The 18,556-nt window shown below is 38.7% G+C and overlaps 1 protein-coding gene across 10 annotated transcripts in view; it reads left to right on the forward strand.

The window, feature by feature from the left end:
• The window catches only part of AFF3 (ALF transcription elongation factor 3), a 570,287-nt gene that overhangs the window by 108,253 nt on the left and 443,478 nt on the right, over positions 1 to 18,556 (forward strand). The window lies entirely within an intron of this gene.

The raw sequence follows: 18,556 nt of genomic DNA on the forward strand, positions 1-18,556 counted from the left end.
TCTCTCTCAGTGGACTGAACATCTTCTTGAGCAAAGATGTAGTAAATTAAGTGGATCAAGGGACAGAGGAAAAATCTGGGTTTTTAAAACTGTGTGCCTTGAAGTTCCCTCCACATTCCAAGTATGCTTTACTCACGACTCACCTTTGTAACATACTTTATGAGTAACAGATAACTTTCATACCTATTAGTTCACTTGGTTCTCAGAACAACCCAGTGTCGAAGGCATGCATATTATGTCTTTGTTTCTAAAGATCTGAAAACTTATTAGACATTAGGTGCCTAAGGTCACACAAAGAATATATGTTTTCCTGCTCTTTCAGTGAGTAAATGCTCATCAAGCGCCCGTGGTATGCCAAGCATTGTCAGGTACTGAGGACACATAGAAAGAAGAGTTCTTATTCTTAATTGAAACAAGGAAGAATCAGACTCTTTTCCTTAGTCAGACTTCATTTTTTTAGAGCCAGGACTTGGTGCTTGGCAATACCCATCCATTAAAGTAAAAGAAAACTCACATAAGACAATTAATGTGACTGACACTGAATACTTCATACATGGTGAACTTGAGTGATCTGGATGGAATGGGGGAACTTGAGTGATAATTAGATCAACGTATTATGTTGTTTTCTGCTGTGGTATGCAATGTATACCTTTTTGAAGCTCTTTTTATTGGTACTAGATCAAAAGCCAGATAATTTGTTGGTTATTTATTATGTAAAGTGTAATTCAGAGTCACTCAGGCTCTTCCTTTAAAGAGAAATGTTTTTCTCTTCGTTGATATTCATGATGTAAGTGTCCAACACTACCATCTCTAGAAAGTTTAGTGTTTGCAGTTTAAAAAATAAAAAGAAAATGGGGCGCCTGGGTGGCTCAGTCGGTTGAGTGTCCGACTTCGGCTCAGGTCATGATCTTGTGATCTGTGAGTTCGAGCCCCGTGTCGGGCTCTGTGCTGACAGCTCAGAGCCTGGAGCCTGCTTCAGATTCTGTGTCTCCCTCTCTCTCTCCGCCCCTCCCCTGCTCATGCTCTGTCTCTCTCTGTCTGTCAAAAATAAACATTAAAAAAATTTTTTAAAAGAAAAAGAAATAAGAAAAACTGGATTTCTGTGGCCTTTCGTTGTAAGAGGAAAAACTAGTTATTCTAATGATTTTATTTTTTTGAATTCTAAATTGAAAAAAAAATATTGCTGTATTGGAAAACTAAAGGTGGGAATGAGTTTGTTCAGCTGATGTTTCTCAGTTTAAATTTCTATATTTAATTCTTTTTTTTTTTTTTGCATTTAAGTCTATATATGTATATTAATTCTATTGTTACATATGTATATTTTGTATGTAATGCCACTTTATATTTCCATTTCATCTTACATTGTTATTCATTGTTCTTTTATGTGCTCCAATAAAGTCATTGTTTCTATATGTGTTTTCTGATTGACAAGTTGAATAAAGAAATTGATTTTCTTTGGCGTAAAACTAAGTATTGAGTCACGCAGGAAAGCCCTTGGAAAACAAATAGAGCAATCCTTTTGTCAATGCTAATATTTCAGTTTTTCAAGCTACTTGCATGACTAGAGTGATAACCGATCTTAGAACAAGCATTTGATATTGATTTGCCAGTCTAAAGTAACAAGTTACTGCTTCACTTCTTATCAAGAATTAAATCAAAAATAATTCTGTGCCTTATATAATATGTACCTTGAGAATTCTCTTGCATGATTTATGTGCTGCAGTGTAGCAAGGATAAATGTTGAAGAATCATGACTTTAGATAAAGGTTGTATATTATTACTACATAACTTTATTATATAGTAAATCTTAATTTGATATACACAAAAAGCTATTGCAGAGGTTCTTAAAAAGTTGGGCACATTATATTATAAGAATTTGCATCTTTTTTTATTAATCCTGATGAATTCATAGCCCATAAGGCTTTTATTGTCCAATAAAAATCCCAAATGGGAAATACTGGTTTGCTTACAAAAATAGACCTTTTTGCAAATCAGAATTGATTATCATTCAAAGCTGATATTAGAAATAAAAATTCTATATTGTTTCCTCTTCTCAAAATTAAAAATGAGGTTATAATTAGGTACTCTATGTTTCATATGAAAGTCAGATAGTATTTTTTTTTGCATATTTTAAATTTATTTCCAGAATTTACCATCTGGTAAAATGGTTTGAGTTAATTTCAGATAGTTGCAAGTAACTCAGATGTTTCATACAGAATTAACAATTCATGTATCCCATATTTGCGTGTGTGAGTATATATGCAATATGCTTGTTGTAGCTCAGATATTTAAAATAAATCCAGAGTTAATATTGGATCTTTTTATTCTAACTCCTCTTCCTACCCCAAGGCCATAGAATTTTTTTTTTTTATAATTTAGGTCTGTTTTTTGCTTATGTTTCATGTTCATAATGTGTAAATGGGAATGGGGGCTTTTTGTGACAATGACCCCACTCAAGCACCCAAGTGAAGGAAAACTACATCTTTATGCTTCCAGATTTGATAGGGGAGGAGATATGGATATGTTATATGTGAGGATATGCATACCTGTTCCTAAACGAACTCCTAGCAATTGTGTGTGGATTTGGCAAGTTGGTTCCAAAATATGTCTGACAAATACAGAAGGTCAAGAATATCAAGACAATCTTGAAAAAGAGTAAGGTTGTAGGACTTACAGAGCTGTAGGAATTAAGACATACAGTGTTGGCACAGGGATAGGCAAATAGACAAGTGAAATTGAAAAAGGAGTCCCAGGAACAGAACCACACCTGTGTGAAGACCTGATTTATGGCAAAAGTTGGCACTGCATAGCAATGGGAAAATAATGGTCTTTTCAACTAATAGAGCTGGGTCATTTGGCTTGCTGTATGGAACCAAAATGAAACTGATCACTCCATTACATCAAAATCAATTTCAAGTATTTTTTCCCCCTGAATTGACATTGGTTTCATGCATAGTATGAGGTAGTGGTCAAGTTTTAATTAATTGAGTTGATTAAATCATTGACAGAACAAAGATCATTAAAAGCTTAATAGAATATTGCCAGAATCTCAGAAATCTCTCCTGGGCATCCTTCTGCACATTATTCTTTCCCTTTTTTCCAGAGAAAACTATTGTCCTGAATTCTAACACTGAAGTTTATGCTTACTTGTTTTTGTACATCATACAAATAAAATTATATAGTAAGATATTCTTCTCTGTATTGCTTCTTTCAGTCAATATTGTGTTCATGAGGTTTATTTATGTTGTTGGATATAGCTGTAGTTCTTAAGAAGTGTGGAATTATGCTGTACCTTCCTAAAGGTAGAGTTACTATATAAAATATTTGGATTTATTTATTTATTTAGATTAGACTCATAAGTATTTCTTTTATACTTTGGGTTATATTCTAATACTATTTTATTTATTTTCTCATTCAAATTGCTCCAGCTTTGGCTAATGGAAACTCTTTCAGTTGGCTCCTATATCTCTTTGACATATGTCCATTATTGGTGGTAGTGTTCTTGCTTTCTAGTGATACAAGTTGGTTCTGCCCTATCTTGTGTATTTTCTGTGCTAGTCCAAAAATGAGCCATTTCTTCAAGTAGCCCTGGTTCCTTTCTTTGGACAATGGTGTTGGAAACCAAGATCTGAATGCTAGCCATGCTTGTTGCCACTGGGGTATTGATGTTTCTGGGCCCACTCAGCTGACAGAGCAAGGTACGCATGCACACACACACACACACACACACACACACACATACATATATACACACATATTTATAAATATCTCTATATGTTTCCATTTGCATATATATTAATTTGAAGCTAACTTCAGTCTGTTGCCTCCAGCTCTAACCCATCATCACATGGATTGCATAGGTCATTCTAGCTTCCTCCCCTTTCTTATATGAGGGAGATTCCAAGGGTTTTTGGCCAATTGGAAGAATGCAGTTGCTATTTACTGCAGATGGGAAGGACTGCATGGGAGCAAGATTAGGGTGAACTTCTAAAATACTGTTATTCTACTATCAATAACTGGTGACGTGAATTAAATAGATAATATTTTGTTATCTTAAATGTTAATAAAATATGTATAATATCTATAATTGTGAAATAATTTTTAAAAGTCAGATTGCTACTTTCTTTTGTCTTAGATTATATAGTAAAATACATGTAACATAAATCTACCATTTTTACCATTTTTAAGTGTACAGTTCGGTAATGTTAAGTGCAGCAGATCTCCAGAACTGTTTCTATCTTGCAAAACTGAAACTATATCCATTAAACAGTTCACCATTTGTCCCTCCCCCAGCCTTTGGCAACCACCCTCTGCTTTCTGTCTCTGAATTTGACTACTCTAGGTACTTCATGCAAGTGGAATCATACAGTATTTGCCTTTTTGTGATTGACTCATTCACTTAGCATAACATCCTCAAGGGCTTCCATGTTGTATGTATTACTTTGCTAGGATCATGTAACAAAACACCACAGACTGGGTGGCTTAGCAGAAATTTATTTTCTCACAGTCCTGAAGGCTGGAATTCCAAGATCAAAACGTCAGCAGGTTGGTTTGTTCTGAGGCCTCTCTCCTCAGCTTGCAAATGGTTTCTGTCTTACGGCCTCTTCACGTGGTCTTTTCCCTATGCACAGTCATCCCTGGTGTCTCTCTTGTGAATCCAAATTTCCTTCTCTTATAAGAACACCAGTCAAATTGAATTAGGACCCATGCTAATGACTCATTTTAATTGAATCACCTCCTTAAAGGCCCTGCCTTCAAATATAGTCACATTTTGAGGTACTAGACATTAGGGCTTCAGTGTATGAATTTAGGAGGGACACAGTTTAGATGATAACATTGTTGTATATGTCGAGTGTCAGAATTGCTTCCTTATAAGGCTGGATAAACTCCATGATATGTATACACCACATCGTTTATCCAGTCATTTGTCATTTGGGTTGTTTCCACCTCTCGGGTGTTATGACTAATGCTGCTATGAACATGTGTATACAGATATCTCTTTGAAACCTTGCTTTCAATTACAAAATATTGTAATTCTATTTTCAACTTTTTGAGGAACTGCCATACTATTTTTTTTTCAGTATCACAACTGTGTACCTTCATTTTTAAAAATTTTTTATTTTTTAATATAATTTATTGTCAGATTGGCTTCCATACAACATCCAGTACTCATCCCAACAAGTGCCCTTCTCAATGCCCATCACCCACTTTCCCCTCTCCCCCACCCTCCCATCAGCCGTCCCCTTTTTCTCTGTATTTAAGAGGCCCTTATGGTTTGCCTCCCTCCCTCTCTGTTTGTAACTTTTTTTCCCCCATCCATTCCCCCATGGTCTTCTGTTAAGTTTCTCAAGATCCACTGGGGGGTAAAATGCCATACTGTTTTCTAATGAAGCTCTACCCATTTTACATTCCCATCAACAACATGCACGGGGTTCCAGTTTCTCCACACCCTCACCAACATTTGTTATTTTCTTTTTTTTAGAGTAGCCATCCTAATGTGTATGAATAGTGTGAAGAGTCAAACATACCAACTAAAAACAAAGGAAAAAGAACATTTTATTTCTTCTGTTTCTCAGGAATAACCAACATTAACATCTTGGTATTCTTTTAGATTTTTTTCTATGTATATATGTATGTGTGTGCACGTACACACACACACTTTTGTATAATTTAACAAAACTTTGATCATTTGCTTATGTAATTTTTATCCTGTTTTTTTTCCCCATTTAACATTACATTATGAGTATTTCCTACATCACTAAGTATTATTGAAATACAGGAGTTTTAATGGCTACAGTAAATTATGATTTATTTATTTTCTGACTTTTGCACATCAGGTTGTTTCTAGTTCCCCATCTTGTATACAATTCTCTGATGAAAATTCATCTACGCAAATCTCTGCATTTCTGACAGTTTCCTTTGGACATATTCCTAGGGAGATATTAGCAAGGTTCTGAATATGTGTTACAAAATGCAGAATTGTTTTCTGGAACTTGGTTCTGATCTAGGCTTCCTCTAGCCACATGTCACCCAACACTTACCAGAATTGAATATTAATTTTTAACTCACTTAAAATTATTTTTCTAATTGGATAGGTAAAAATTGTTTCACTTTGGCTTTCTTTGCATTTCTCTAATTATTAACGATGATGTGCAATTGTTATGTATTTATTATTTATCCTCTTATGAGTTTAATGAGCCTGATAAAATAATTGACATGGATAGAAAATGGCACATTGAATTTGCAGAATTACCAATATTTTCCTAGTATAAGAAGATGCTATTAGTCATAGCCTTTAATGTTTAAGAATACATAATATGCCTAATATTAATATTAAGAGATATTACATTTATTAATGATAATTTCCTTGTTTTATAATATGTAAATACTAGCCAGAGATGACTGCTTAAAATATAAATACTTGAAAGAAATGAGTATTATAATGTGAAGAACAATTCGTTTTATCTAAAATTCCAACGTTATTACTAGCTTAAAAAAAATAGTTAATAAATACTATTTCTCAAACAGCAAGCAAAGTTAGACTAGATGAGAGATGAGGAGACAGTCTGACACAAAAAGTCAAGAGAGTGCTAATGCAAGTATAAGAGAGGAGAGATTTGGAGAGGAATGGAGTGGACAAGGGAGCAGAATGGACAATTAATCAATTTGTAGCCAGGAGAGTGGAATTCAGAGTTCTTGGGAGGGCTTTGGCAATTCAGTAGATTGCCTCTACCTTTGAGGTAAATTGTTATTCTCCTATAAATTGAAAGTCTCAGACACCTCTGTACTCAGATTTCTCGTATTGAGGTTCTGTATCTCTCTGGAGCTGTGGGCAAGTTGAGTTCATAAAGAAATGTTTCCATACCTGGTATCAAATGACCTGGTGTTTCTGAGTTATCCCTGGGGATTATGCAGATTATTTGTCTGAAACTGTAAATGCAGTTAGATGCTAGTAGGATGACTATGGTGATTTGTTTGTCTGTTTGTTTGGTATGTGTAAGTCCAGGGTAATTGTTGACAGATTCAGGAAGTCCTTGATCAGTGTGGAGTTTGGTTGAATTAAAGTCTACAGGTTAGGTTTGTGGAGAGATCTGTTTAGTTCATCCTTGGGGAGGAGGTGTGGGGGGTGTGTGTGGAGAAAATACGCTTGGACTGGTAAGGGGGCCCGGATCCTTGGAGAGAGTCGCATATAAACCTGTGCTATATTTACTAATCATTGCCTTAACTTTACATTTTGCATGTTTATAGATCAGAAAGGGAAAGCAAATTAAAACTGTCAATATTTTAAAAATATAATGCTTTGTATTAAAAAAGTAATGTGCTTGTAAAACATCCAAACTATACAGAAGACTTTCCACCCCCTGCCACTTCATTCACTTCAGAGATAACTATTTTAAGATTTTCAAATGTCTTTAAAAGCACACATGTTATTTTATGTAAAAGAGATTATATCATCCATGTTCTTCTACAGCTTATTCTTTTCACTTAATATGTATGTCTTAGATATTTTTCCATGTCTTTACATTAGATCCCCTCCATCCAATGGTGGCATAGTCTTCCATTGTATGAAATACCATAAATTTTAACCAGTCTCTAAAGAATTATACTTAATTGACTTTAAATTTGTTTTTGTTTTGCAGTTTAAATAATGCTGCAGTGACATCCTAAATATGAATGGTATATTCCTAAATATGAAATCCTTGGGTCAAAGTCAATATTTAATGACAGCCTGTGATGGATAGGGAGTGGTGTTTCTTTCTGTATAGTGGGTATTTTAATCACCTTCTTTCCAGGCATTAATAATATTTCACCTTGGCAGAGCACTTTAACATTTTTAAGGAATTCTTCGTTCATGATTTCATTTGCTTCTTACAACCAGTGAACAGTGTATGTATTGGTTTTATTAACCCTGCTAAGGCATAAAATAGGTCTTAACCTGTCTATGGCTGGACCTTACCTGGGTCTCCTCATTCTTGGCCCAATATTAATATCTTTGAAAGTAGTGGAGGATCCTTGGAAATTGTAGCCCAGTGGTAGGAAGTATTCTTCTTGTTCAATGGGAGGTTTTGCTATGTCTTCCCTTTTCTTTCTTCCTTTCTTTCTTTCTTTCTTTCTTTCTTTCTTTCTTTCTTTCATGTTTATTTTTGAGAGACAAAGCATGAGCAGGGAGGGGTAGAGAGAGAAGAGGACAGAGGATCTGAAGCTGGCTCTGTGCTGACAGCAGTGAGCCCAACGTGGGGCTCAAACTCATGAATTGTGAGATCATGATCTGAGCTGAAGTTGGACACTCAACTGAGTGAGCCACCCAGGTGCCCCATGTCTTCCCTTTACTATCATTCCAAGTTGACTCTGAATCATTAGCTTTTTAGTCAAGAAAGCTTTAAGTTCAATAACTTTCAGGTAGGTTTCCCATTGAGATATTACAGTATCTTATATTAATGCATGTAGACTTTTAATTCCAAAGGGACAATATGACACTTCCATGTTTCTTTATGCCAGTCATTTAAAAAATTATTTGATAAAAAACCTAGCTTTATTAACTCTTTGAGGCTGCTGCTTTCAGAATGTACCTGAAAGGCCTTTATGTATCATAGCATATGTTTACTGTCCTGAGAAGACCAGGTAAGTCTACTTACAGTACTGTTTTTTCTTATTGGTTATTCAGTGAAAGAGGGGTTGAGTGAAAATGAACACTGGTGATTCAGCCATCCATCCCTTCAAGCAACAAATGGTAGCTGAGTGCCTACTGTAAGTCAGGTATTGTTCTCAGCTAATTCTGAGAGGTGTGGACCCTAAAATTTAGTGGAAAGAGACCCCTAGGGACTCAGAAAGCTGGACAATCAAGATGGAAACCCACAGAATAGAATCCTCCTGACACAGCAGAGGCTAATTGATTTTGAATTGCCAGAGAACCAAGATGAGGAGAGAAGTCAAATGCTTATTCTCCAAGCTGCCCAACCTTTTTCTGGGCACAGCATTTTGAGGAAGAAGAACCTTCTTCCTAGGCTTTCTTCACAATAAGTTTATCTTAATACCACAGAGTTGCCTATATTTCCTGTGACGTTGGATTTACTCTCTTGTTTACGGTTGTATATTGGAAACATTAAAAGAGATAGAAACAGTAAGGAGTGAGGGAAGAGAGGAAAGGAGAAGGGGAGGAGGGATAAAGACATTTTAAGATAACATGAAGCAAATATGTTGTCAGAATATGTATGAGTGTCCCCTTTACAACATTTCTTAAAGAATGGTGATAATTATCATCATGTATAGGCAGCTCCATAATATATAATATGCCTAATCTTCTAGGATCTAATAAAATATTTGTATGATAGATTACATGTCTAATTAAAATTGGGAACTTGTGAATGATACATCAACCATAGGAAGACCCCCTGGTTTTCTGACACTGTGTTATATGGATATTTAGAATTAATCATCTTTACTGTCACTAGCACCTAATGAATTATAGAACTATAGAGTTCAAATAATTCAAAATTCTTAACATTTTCCTCTAACTCAAGCTTAATTGACTATAGAACTTTCACGGTGGTAAGTTAGAAAAATGTCCCTGAGAGTCTCTGTCGAGGCAGGGCCATGGATATATTTTCGTGTCTAGCTGGTGTTGGGTTTATAGTAAGTGTTAATTAATTTTTTTGAATAAAAAAATATGTTTTTAAAACACTTCAGTTTTATAATATCCAGGACTTCTGTGGAACTTAGAATTTGATTCCAACAGTTACTATTTAGGCAAATCATTTAAATTTTCCAAGTCTCATTTCTCCATTGAAGACAGGCATTTATCTGTAAAATGAAGAGAAGAATGTTTATGGCACATAGATTTTGTTTCATTTTTATATTTGCATGTTTATTTATTACAATTCTGTGTTTTTCATAAATAAGGGTTACATAGCAGGTTTGTTGAGAGGGATAATAAAATACCAAAACTTTCCAGCACCAAACAGTTGCCCACTATTACTATTAATATGATTCCCATTGTTATGCTCTACAACCAGAAGGAACATTTTAAGACCCAGAATCTGAATGGATTTGTATTCTGTTTTTTCAAATTGTGGTATGTATACAGACTAAATTTTGATAAGGAATAAGGAAAATTTTTTTAATCATTTTATTGTGTATTTTTAAAGTATTTTGAGTATTATTTTCAGTGCCTACTCTGTGCTAGGCAGCGTTCTAGGTTCTGGGAATACAGTTTTACAGAAAGTAGACACAGTTCCTCCTCTGTGGAGCTAACCATGTAATGGAGGATTCAGATAATTCGTGTAAGAAATGTGATTGGGGGCAGAATGTAGGGTTCTATGTAGGACACGTGAAGGTCAGGACTGGTCAGGACTTGGGTCTGTTGAAGGCATCAGGGAATGTTTCTGAGAAGGAAGCATCACTAAATTGAGAGCTTCAGGATCAGGAGGAGGTAGGCAGGTGGCAAACATATCCCTGGGCTCAAAGAGAGGCCATAGTGTAGAGATTAGGGGAGATTTGGGCCAACACTGGAGAGAGAAACAGGGACCAAGCCCTGCAGGGCATGGATGCCAGATTTGGATTCTGTCCAAGGGAGGGTGGAGCAGAACAGTGACTGATCAAACTGCTATTTTAGGGAACATCACTTTACTGTGGAGGAACAGATGACAGGAAGAACAACCAGGAGACCCTTTGGGATGCACTCTGTGGGCTAGGAGAGAGAGCCAGTGGTGGCCTAGACTGGGGAGGCAGCTTGGAGGAGACCTTTGGACAAATTTGAGTGATACTGACAGGACCTGGGGATTGACTAGATGCTCATATTTCTGACCCAAACAGCTATGTGGGTAGTGGTGCCATCCACCAACACAAGCAACAGAATGGAGGCAGAGGCTGGGGTCAGGGAGTGGCAATGAGCCATGTGTAGACTTTCTGGGCTCTGTGTAACTGTGGGAAACATGACTTGAGAAAGTCTGGTGGATGGTTGCATAATTGGTTCTGGAGCTGAGAAGAGAGATATAGATAAGTCTTAGAGCCTTGCATGTCACCAGTATAAAGATGGCACCTGAAGGGAAGGATATGAATGATATCACCAGGAAGACTGTCACATGAGAAGAGACCAGGCCTAGACACAAGGTCTTACCCACAACCCTGAGTGGCAACAAATTCTAAAGGAGTGGCATAGGAGTAGAAACAGGCACAGCACACTCAGGAGTAGCCCAGGAGGTGAATCACGAGTATACATTTCCACAGATCCTAGGGAACAAAGTTTCTCTAAAGCAGTGGTGGCTGTGTGGGAGGTTGGGGAGTGGATGCCTAGTGGGGGAGTTGTGACCTTGCTGTGAAGAGCAGAGCCAGATCACATGGGTTTAGAAAAACCAGGAATTGGAGAGAGACAAGTGTGGATGGCTCTGCAGAAAATGGTTGCTAATGGAGAGCAACAGCAAAAAGACGACAGAAGGTCAGGGAGAACTTGTCATTTTCTTTTTTAGAAGATAGGAGGACCTTGAATGGGTTTATTAGCTGATGAAAAAAAAAAAAAAACCCAGTGGAAACCAAGATGGTGACTAAGTAGGAGAAAATGGTATCTGTGGGAAGGTGGGGAGGGGGCAGTAGGCTTCAGAGTCCAAGTGGGAGAGTCAGCCTGGGGAGGAGAAAGGAATCACCTTCGAGAGCAGTGAGGAGGAAAGGGTTGGTGAGGTGAGAAAGGTTGGAGGATGGGAAGTTGAGGGAGCATCTGCCTGTTGCCTTCTGTTTCTCTTTGACCGAGGAACTGAGCCCAGGTCTCATGCCCTGGATCTGATTTCCTCGTGACATAGAAGCTCCATCCTCTCAGTGGTTCTGTGTTCTCATTCAGATACTGAGGATTTCTGTCATACATTCCTCTTCCCTCCTCCCTTTACCCACCAAGACTTCTAGCTAAGCCCATAAACTGCCCTGTACTAGAATAGGTCCTTCTTATCTTCAAAACAGGTCTCTTTCCCTCTCAGATAAATTAATAGATCTATTATAGTGGTTGCCATTTGTGTTTCCTACATGGAAGACTCTAATGGTTGATCTGTCAGATTGCTTAGACATCAGAAGGTATTTGAGGACATGCATATCCCTTTAATTCTTCCTTTCCTTAAAGTTAGCTCTGTTTGTTTTCATTCTAGCCTAGGGCTAGTTCTGTACCTCACAGGTAAATTAATTCAGCTCAACAGATGGAAGTGGCTCAAGTTAACTCTTGCTCCTTTTCAGAAATCCCATTTCAACCAGATAGTGTATGTCATTGGTGGTTCTGGGAAGAAAAGAAGTTGAGCAGTTGGATTCAGGAAGAACAGGGGCCATTTTTTAATGGCTGATGTACAGGGTCTCAGGACTTTCTATGTCCAAAAGCCTGACCCAACTGATAGTAAGAAGTTATATAAGAGGACTTGGCCACCCTTCTGCCCTCTGATCACATCCATGACCCTGAGTGGCCACACAGAGATTGTATGGAAGGGCATCATGGTTAAAACATAGGCATGATATGAAATATGACTCTTCCTTATAGATGGCATTAAAATTCCTAGGAGTGGAAGTTTAGAAACTTATACTGTAAAGTGAAAATGAAGTAACGGTATTTTGTGCAGGAAAAGTAATTTATTGGCTCTGACATGAAAAGCCCTGGGAGTAAGCATCCTTCTAATAATGGACACCCATGATTGATGGCTGTTCTGTGCTGCTGCTGTCTAGAAGTGAGCTCTTTGAAATAGCATAGTAGGGACTTTGCAGGTGAGTCTCATTTGGTTAAGTTACTGCTGCTTTTGTGAAGCTCCACTGCATCTTTATATTCTAACAAGGAGAAGATGGTAAATCAGAGTAATTGCTTCATCTCAAGGCACTTTTATATTGTAAAGGAAAAAGGTCCTGTTAAGAAACTCAGATTAACTTCTCTGTTTACCTATATGGAGAGCCTCTTTGAAAGCTGCTTATCATACAACCTGCTGGTTTATTTATAATGGAACAATTCCATTAGAACCTGACACTTGTTCTCATGGCAGCAAGACTTAAGATCCCTCAGGAAAAGCATTTAACCCTTGGAAATGCAAAGCTGTCATTTATCTGTCATCTCTCTAAAAACTCACTGGAGGGTATTTACGAGAGAGATTTGGAACAGTTATCATTTCCACCGAGTTAGAAATGGAGTTAGGACTCACTAAATGGTCAGTAGAGAACAGATGAGCGTCCAGTACTGTAGTGCAGAAGCGGCTTGTCTTTGTTAGTGCCATTACAAAATGCACTAATTATGGTGTTCCACAATTTTTAAGTAATTCACTGTACAGAGTTCAGGGACTGGTGTATTAGTTAATTGCTAGTTGTAACTCATTTGAATTGCTTATCTCACTTATATTTTATAAGTTTTACAAGAGTTCTGAAAGTTGATGCTTATCAACCAAGGAAACTTAGCAGATCTTAGAAGAATGAACTCAAATTGTCATGATATGAAAATTAACACCCTTCTGCCTGGCAGTTACTAGCAAAAGATGGGGATACCATTTGTCAAAGTCTGTCAGTAAGTAGGTTCCCTGGGGAGCCAGTGGAGCATAGTCTAAGAACTCATTCTCTGGTGCCAGACTGCCTGGCTTCAGACCCCAACATTGTCGCTCACTGGCTATGGGACTTGTACAAGTTAGTTAAACTTAGAGCCTCATGTTTCTTCAGTGGTTGATGGGGATAATGTCTCTTGGGGTTTTGAAGACTACTCAGTGAAATAATGTATGTAAAGTGCTTCATGCAGTGGCTGCATGTAGTATTAGAGGGTAGTTGTTGTTATTAGCAAAATTTAATATGGGCCTGGTGGGTTTGGTAAGGTGTTATAGATTATCCCGAAAGGATATTTTTCTTTGGAATATTTGTCGGCTACATTTGTCTGTGGGTGTTCATTATTTTTGTGACTCCCTTCTCTTTCCTAGTTTCACCAAAGCTGTCATATAGGACAAGTGATGACGGCACAAACCATCTTCAATTCTTCTCCCATTCTTGTAGAACAGATTGGCAGCCCTGAGGAAGAGATCTATAAATGCTCTCAAAGAGAGTCTCTGAATCACCTTTGTGATCAGAGACAAACAAGTAAGGTTGGACTGACCTTTTCAAGGTACCTATGGTAGAAATAATATTGCGGGTCATACTTACAAAGCTGATGGCAAGTTAGTGGTGTAATGCTGTTGGGGAAAATGGAGGGAACAGGTGTGAGAACTGAAATTACTTGACTCAAAAAGAAGCCCAGTATAAGTGAGCAGGGCAGAGTGATGTTCTTCAGGATTTAAGGGTTTATTATATTCACCGTTGACCAGTCCTCTCTTCTCAGCAGATCTTTAACTGCCGACCTCACCACAATTCTCACCACCACTACCCTCTGCCACCCCACCCCTTCCCACCACCCTCCAGCCCATCTTCCCAGCACACCACCTCTACCACTCTTACCACCACCATCACCACCCTGCTCCCCATTACTGCTCCCTCAACACCCCATCCCTTCCCATTTCCCCCCACCCCTTCTTACTACTATCACCCCGATCCACACCCCCATCATTATTATTACCACCCCCAACACCTCACCCCCTTCCATTTCCCCCACAGCCCTTCTTATTACCACCGCCCCCACCACCCCTGTCATCACCACCCCCACCCCCATTATCACCATCACCATCATTCCCCCTACCATCTCATCATCACCACCCCAACCCCATCATCACCACCACTACCACCATCATCCTCCCCACCCCCCACCTCCTGGTGCCAGCACCACAGCTACAACAGTTCAAGGCCTTGAAGAACTCTCATTGGAGGATCCTTGCCTCTTCACCAAGCTCTGATTCCAACCCACCTTTTCTCTGCCTGACTTGCTTCTCTCACCTGCGCACTCTCTGACTACCTTCCTGTCTTTCAGTCTCCCAGCTCTGTCTATAGATTAAGGAAGGAATTTGCAAGTATACTTCTGTAATCTTGCTTTTCTCGGACTTAAGGGATTACTAATCTTCTATCATTTGCTTTATAAATAACAAGAGATTATAATTAGTTTGACTCGTTAAGTGTAAAGCAGTTATTATTTTGCAGCATTTGATTGTTTATTTAATTATGCACCGTTGTATATGCTACTGCTCCAAAGATCAGGAGAGTTTCTGTGACACATTCTTCTCTCCACTTAATGCCTTTTCTTCTTCCTATTTGCCCCTGTGGCTGCCAGTGCACACCCCAGGGGCAGGTTAGCATGTTTTCCAAGGACTTTAAGCGTCCCACGATTGAAAAGGTTGTCTTCTCTGTGGTCAGGGTGTTCAAGGCCTGCCCTGATACAAACTGTATTCTTCCCTTTATCCACCCTTCATTTATTCACTCCAAACCAAACCTGCTTCAGGAAGGATCAGATAAACTTATTTGGGGTAAGGTAGAAATGACAGAGTAGCAGTGGAGCAAACCAAACAAATGAAACTTTAAATGTGGAATTCCAGCTGGATAAAGAAGTAGGATGGTGTTGGGAGGGCAAGAGTCACCTCTTCCAAACCCTCTCAAAGGCCACTTAATAGTAATTTATGTACCTTGTACTTTTAAGCCCTTCTTCCCTTCACTGTCCTCCACCTGCCCTTTTCTCAAGACCCAACTCAAAGGAGTCTCTTTCATGAAGCGCTCCAGATTCCCTGTGCTCCCTTCTGCAGTGCCCTAGCCACACGATGTCAGCATTCTCTGCTTAGAATAGACCCCAGCCCAGCACTGAGTGTGGAGCCTGCAGAAAATTCTCTCTCTCTCTCTCTCTCTCTCTCTCTCTCTCTCTCTCTCTTTCTCTCCCCCTCTGCCCCTCTCCCCCACTCATCCATGCTCCCTTTCTCTCTCTCTAAAAAAAAAAACAACTTATAGAATGGGGCCCTTCCCTCTTCTCCCCCTTGTCTTCTGAATCATTAGCTTCTCAGCAGCAGGAAAGGCTAGTCACAGCCCTAATTGTCTCCCCTGCATCTAACACCATGGCATTCAGGAAATGCTTTTGGACTGAAGTGAATTGTATTTCTGCTGTATGAAGAGGAGAATATTTTTTAACCATGGAGAACATGATAACTTTCTTCAGATAGGTGAGAGATTGTTCCCTCTCTTCCCCTTGAATGTACTTGTTTCCCAGACCGCAACTCTGGAGACATACCAGTAGGTAGGATAATGTTTTTTGTTTTTTTTGTTTTTTTTTTAAAGAAGAAAACACTATGATGATTCCAGCCAAGGGGTGTAATTAGCTACATATCCCCTTGGCTGAAAGCCTCGTCCATGGGAAATGCAGTTTGTTTGCAGCGATTGTTCGAATGTGAACAGGCTGCATATGGATCAGTGCTACAGGGAAGAGAGTCGGTCCCTCCTGGCCAGCTGCGCCTTCTGGGTCAAACTTGAGCTCAGCAGAGGGGGCAGCTCCCTCCAGCTCCAGCACCTTTCTCTCTAATAAGACTGCAGAGACCAGAGCAGGCTGAAGAATGGGTAGGATCTGAGGAAAATGATGAGCAGCCTTTGCTGGCTTACTTTTGAGTCTATAATTTTTAAATTCACTCACCTGTCCTTTATTCCACTCTTCTGTATTACATGGATATCCTTTTGGCATGTGTACTGTGGAAAGAAACTGATTTTTGTCTTTCGTTTTTTGGGACTATAAAAAATTATAACAACCCAGCCTTTATTCCAGAATTCTCCTTTTAGTTCTTTCTGAATGGAAAGTAGCTTCCCTATGTTTCATTGTCCTGTTTTGCTTTTGTGAGGGAAACATTCACTGTTTTCTAATACGGGGCTTGTAGACATTAGGGTTTAGGAAGTATGTCCACCTCTTGGCTCCCGGGTAGCCCCTCCTCTATGGATTGACATTGCTGTCCCTTCTACATGATGTCTTCTTTATGACATTGTTTTGGTGATTGAACTCTTATACTGAGTCCCTTGATCTTTAAAAAAGGTAGCCTAGCAATAATATCTACCATCCTTGTCTTTCTCCAAGGGACATTGTAAGGATAATTAAGGGACATATGTGTGAAACGTTTTGAGCCCAGTGGAAGGGAGAAACTATAAGACACAAAGGTATTGCTATTATTCAGTTTCATACTGTTACCATATGATCAAGGATACATTAATTTTGGAAATGGTGATAATTTCATGTTTGGACTTCTATTCCTCCCTAATCAGCATAATTGGCTTTGCCCTGAACCCTATACTTACCTCATTTTATAGATTAAAAACAAATAAAGGGCAATGATCAGAAATGTTTTTACTATGTTTTTCACTGGCTATTTTTTTTATTCTGAAAATAAGTTAGTCTTTTAAAGGTAGTTGATTAAAAAGCTTCATTTTCTGGGTATGTTATGCATTTGCAATATATAATAAATAATACTGTAGCAGTTGGCTGCCTCCACTTTCATACAAAATAAATAAATACATTTGGTGACATACATTTGAGGAATGTGATTCTTACAATTTTCACAGAAATAAGGAATAACTTTACAGATGATAGAGATTTTACCATCTGCTAGTAACAACAACAATAACAAAACAGCTCATGATACGAAGCTCTTACTGAGTCTAATGTATTTATTGGCATGCCAGGAATAAGAATTCTCTACAACTTTAGTCGACCATCCCCAGGGAAGATGACCTGACTTTCAGCATGTCAGGGGAAAGGTTCCTTTGCTTCTAAAGCAAATGACATGGGCTTTACATCGTTTGAATGGCAGAGGAGGGAAGAGGGCTAAGTTTTAATGGTGAGAAATCAAGAGAAAAGCACTCTCCAGAATTGTAAGTACCTACAGAGATTTCACTGGTAATTGGTGGAATGGTGGACTTACTGTCAAGAAGATACGGTCTTTATGAGTTAAACATTTAGTGTTGACCAAAGAGATAAAATTTCAGACATTTAGAGAAAGATGGGGCATGTAAGTCCAGACTTTCTCTACAATGACATTTGCATTAAGCAGGTGACATTTTCCTAGGCTTGACGTGACAGGTAAGGGTTGTGGTTCTAGTTAAGGATGAGGAACCAGGAGGGTCACCGTTAGGAAGGGTTAAATGTTCAGTGGAGGCTGGGGAAGAGAAACCAAAGGGAAAGCATTGAAGACGTATTAGCTCTCTTTTTGGGTTTCCTTTGCTCTCTTCCGGAGGAGGTGGGGATGATTGTCATTTTTGATCATTCTGGTTTCATCTGGTGGCATGGAGGATATTGCATGGCACAAGCATCATGGCTATCCCGTGAAAGATGGCCAGTGCATTTTTAAAAAACTGTTTATTTGTTTATTTTGAGAGTGAGGGGAGGGGCAGAGAGAGAGAGAGAGAGAGAGAGAGAGAGAGAGAGAGAATGAATCCCAAGCAGGCTCCATGTTATCAGCACAGAGCCTGATGTGGGGCTCAACCTCATGAACTATGAGAACATGCCCTAAGCTGAAATCAAGAGTCAGACAGAGACTCAACCAACTGAGTCACCCACACACTCCAATGGCCAGTGCATTTTTATTAGTAGACTATGTGTAGGTGGTCCTGAGGGTGTTCAGTCTTTCTTAGTAGTAGAAGCTATAGGCTGGGTATGCAGGTAGAACCTCATTAGAGAACTTTA

This window comes from Panthera pardus, unplaced genomic scaffold, assembly GCF_024362965.1.
Source record: "Panthera pardus isolate Hobbes unplaced genomic scaffold, ASM2436296v1 HiC_scaffold_25, whole genome shotgun sequence".
NCBI lineage: Eukaryota > Metazoa > Chordata > Mammalia > Carnivora > Felidae > Panthera > Panthera pardus.